This window comes from Nannospalax galili, unplaced genomic scaffold (assembly GCF_000622305.1).
Source record: "Nannospalax galili isolate Female #2095 unplaced genomic scaffold, S.galili_v1.0 scaffold314, whole genome shotgun sequence".
Classification (NCBI taxonomy): domain Eukaryota; kingdom Metazoa; phylum Chordata; class Mammalia; order Rodentia; family Spalacidae; genus Nannospalax; species Nannospalax galili.
The window spans coordinates 592,866-597,262 of NW_008334709.1; the positions used below are offsets into that span (position 1 = coordinate 592,866).

At 38.8% G+C, this 4,397-nt stretch overlaps 1 pseudogene; it reads right to left on the bottom strand.

Moving 5' to 3' along the window:
- Positions 1 to 432: 432 nt before the first annotated feature.
- The window catches only part of LOC103731147, a 24,633-nt pseudogene continuing 20,668 nt past the window's right edge, over positions 433 to 4,397 (bottom strand).

Consider the following 4,397-nt stretch of genomic DNA (forward strand, 5'->3'; position numbering starts at 1 on the left):
TGAAAAAATTTGGACAAAATATTTAACCAGGTAAAAGCAACCAAGGTTCTGGTTCTTTATTTTTTATTCCTGAGAATAAGGACAGCTTTTTTTTTTTTTTTTTTGAAAAGCTGTTTTTCAGAGGTTGTTCAGATTTTTCTACATGAAATAACAGGCAATACTGTAGTTAATGGGAAAAATAAGGGACTGCTTCCCAGTTACACCAAATTGGGGGAAAAAAACTTAAAATGATCTCTAGCAACTACAAAGCAAAATGAGACTCAAACATTAAAAGAGCAATGGCATTCTTTGCTGAACAAAAGATCAAGTGTGATTACCCACTGTGATGTTATGAGTGCAATCTCATTTGGAGAAAATATTTTAATGTATCTCTCAGAAAAAAAAATAGTTTATAATAATTTCCCAGTAAAAGAGTGGTTTTGAAGTCCAGCACTAACAAGTGACCTTCATTCTGTACCATACTGCTGAGAATAAACCAAAGGCATGATGCACATCCAAGATGGAGAACTAGTGGTCCTTGTTGAATTCACCTCCATCATAGTAATCAGTCACGTACCTAACTCCTGTACCACAATAGTAGATAATCCAGTCCTGCCTGTCAAAAGTGACTCATACCCCATATATGATGGAATTTTTGCTCTTGATGATTACTCTCTTGTTTTACCTCCAAATCTGACCAATGGTAGGCCAGAAGGACAATCATGAGCATGAAGGACTTCCCACTTCAAAATCTCCTTTCATGCTTGCTCATTATTCTGATTATCAATTCTAATGATATTATACATATCTTTCTGATTGATATCATCATCTTTCCATTCCCACCCTTTCTGTAGCATTGCATTAAAGAATATCTGTCCTGAAGGATAAACCCATTTTTTTCTCAGAGTCTGCTCTTGGAATAGATGACTCCTCCCTGGTAGTAGACAATGTGAAAGGCTGATCTGGGGATGGAGTCTGATTTGCTGGTGTTATCAAATTTGAAGGGTGAAGTTTCTCTTTATTCTTAGCTGCAGTGTTGGTAATGTGGAATGCCCTGATCTTGGTGGGCAGGCAAGGAGTGTGCTTTGATCTCACAGCTTGGACCAGATGCTGTTGTACTCTGTGGACAGCCTGTCCTTCTCTTGTATGCACTGGGCACCCTGAAGGCTGTAAAGCTGGTTGATGCTCTGAAGCACTGGAAGCCTTAACTGCAGCCACAGGACTAGGCAGGGGAACCCACGGTTGGAATCACAGGGATGACTCTCAGTTTACAACTTCCAACTGAGTCTCCCCTTGGATTGTTCCAGGTGGCCCAAACAGCCTAGAACTGCCAACCCAAATGCACTCGGCAGAGCCTGGCAGTGGTCGCCTCTGCCTCCCTCACTTCCAGGAATACTTTTATTTCTTTCTTAATCTCTTCTTTGACCCATTCATCATTCAAAAGTGTGTTGTTTAATCTCCATGAGTTTGTGAATTTACAAAAGCCTCTTTTGCTCTTGAATGTAAGCTTTATTGAATTGTGGTCTTTTAGAATGCATGAAATTATTTCAGTTTTTTGTATATGTTGAGGTTTGTTTTGTGTCCCACACTGTGGTCAATTTTAGAGAAATGTGCATAGGCTGCTACGTAGGAAACGTATTTTCTGGTGCTTGGGTGGAATATTCTGAGGCTGTTAGGTCCATTCCATGCAGGATGTCATTTAATTCAGATGTCTCTCTGTTTATTCTTGTCGGGCTGATCTGTCCATTGAAGACAGTTGGGTATTAAAGTAACCTACTATTACTGAGTTTGGGTGAAACTCTTGCAAGAGCAATAAGACAAGAGAAGGAAATTAAATGGGTACTAATTGGAAAAGAAGAGGTAAAATTATCTTATGTGTAGAAGACATGATATTATACATAAGAGATCCCAAAAACTCCACTAAAAAACTGTTAGAAATTACCAAACTTTCAGGTTACAAAATCAGCTTACAGAAATGAGTAGCCTTTCTATAATCCAATAATAAGCAATCAGAAAAAGCATTCAAGGAAACCCTCCCATTAACAATAGCTTAAAAAATAAAATATTTAGGAATAAACTAACCAAGACATGAAAGATCTCTACAATGAAAATTTCAAATCTCTAAGGAAAGAGATAGAGGAAAACACTAGGAGATGGAAAGACCTACCATGCTCATAGATTGGTAGAATCAACATTGTGAAAACTGACCATCTTACCAAAAGCAATTTATAGATTCAATGCATTTCAATCAAAATGTGATGACATTCTTCACAGAGATTAAACAAATTATACTAAAATTCATATGGAATCACAAAAGACCCTGAATAGCCAAAGCAATCTTGGGCAAAAGAACAACGTTGGGGGGAATCACCCTATCAGATCTTAGATTATACTACAGAACTATAGTCATAAAAATCACATAGTACTGATACAAAAATAGATACATATATCAATGGAACAGAATAGAAGCCCCAAATATGAGTATATGAAATTTCAGCCACCAGATATTTGACAAAGATGCCAAGAACACACATGGGCAAAAGACACCATCTTCAACATATGGTGCTGGCAAAACTGGATCTCCTCTTGAAGAATGAAATTGGACCTTTATCTTTCACACTGTACAAAAGTCAACTCCAAATGGATCAAAGACCTCAATATAAAACTTTAATGCTGGAGATGATGTGGAAAAAGAGGAACACTCATTCACTGCTGGGTGGGAACACAAACTCATGCAACCCCTATGGAAAACAATGTGGAGAACTTCCAAAAAACCTAAAATGAACCTACCATATGATCCAGTTATACCACTCCTTGGGATATATCCAAAAGGCTCATCATAATGTAAAGATACCTGTACAACCATGTTTGTTGCTACTTTCTTCACAATAGCTAAGAAATGGAAACAACCTAAATGTCCCTCAAGTAACATGGATAATGAAATTGTGATACAAATGTAGTTCTACTCAGCAGTAAGAAAAAATGAAATTATGAAATTTGCATGTAAATAGATGGAACTAGAGAGTGTTATACTAAGTGAAGTAACACAAATGCAGGAAAGCAAGTGATATCTGTTCTTCCTCATTTGTGGATTGTAGCACTAAAATGCTGTAAGCTAGTATATAAATTCCAATATAACACCAGGAGCCAAGAAAATGGAAAGGATGCACAGAGGTAAAGGAAAAGAAAGAAGCCAAAAGAAGGGAATTATAGGGAATAGATGTTATTGGGGGGCAGGTAGAGAAACCAGGTGTTCGTTAGGGAGTACAGGAGGGAGGGACATACAGGTGGCCATGGTGTGTGTATGGTAGAAGTCCGGAGAGGGGGGATGGTGGGACATTGATGTTATTGGGGGGAGCGTGGGGAAAATGAGAGCACTGGGACTGGCGAAGGAGGATAGGAGGCCAGATGGGAGTGAAAAAATAGAGGTAAATGAATCTTTGGGGGTTAGGAAACCCAGAGGGAAATGTGATGCTCCTGAAATCCTGTAAGAAATGCCCATACAGTGTCTGAACATTAGTGCATATGTATACCTGCTGCAGAATTCCACAACTGGTCAGACACAGAGAATATATGTTTGAGAGATGGCAAGTACTAGGTGACACATCTATAGTTGAAACTCTACACCTAAGGATCATGGAACTTAGAGGAATGAGGAGTAGAGCAGTAGAGAGAAAACTAATGCATCCCTCAAGACTCACTAGTAAAGCTTCCATATACAACAGAGTGTGATGTCCACAGAAGGCCAGAACTGGCCAAGTTTTAAAGAATAAGAGACTGCAGAATGTATAATCTTGAATAGGAGGACTTAGGAACTGCTGTGGAAGAAGGGGCAGAAAGACTGTAAGAGCCAGGGCTGGTTCATAAACACAGGGAAGCAGAGGTTTTCAGGCCACTGGAAGTTTGCGCATGTGAACTTGTGGCAATGGTGGCATGGAGCACATGACCCATGCCTATCCAATAAATAAGGGTCCAGAGGGGAAGAAAAAAATAGGTGGTGGGCCAGTACTAGACTGAGAAATATTGGAGACTAATTGATGCTGGATGAAGGAGAGTATGCCTTAAATGGTATCTAGATGGGTTGACTAGACTCTGGGGGATGTTTACACTGAAGGACCTCCAGACAAATGCTTGACTAGATAGGAATTAATGTTTATGGCAGACTTCATGAAGTTCATTGGGGAAATGGTAGGGCATAGATGGGGGGGAGGTTTAAATTTGATTAAGAATTGTGTACAAAACTCAATAATTTTTTTTAAATGTTTTAAAAATATTTTATTATTTTTATTTTTTGTGTGTATGAGTATATTGACTGCATGTGTGTAAGTGTACCTGTGTCATGAAATGCCCTTGGAGGTCAGAAGAGAGTGTCAGATTCCCTGGAACTAGAGTTACAGACAGTTGTTAGCTGCTATGTG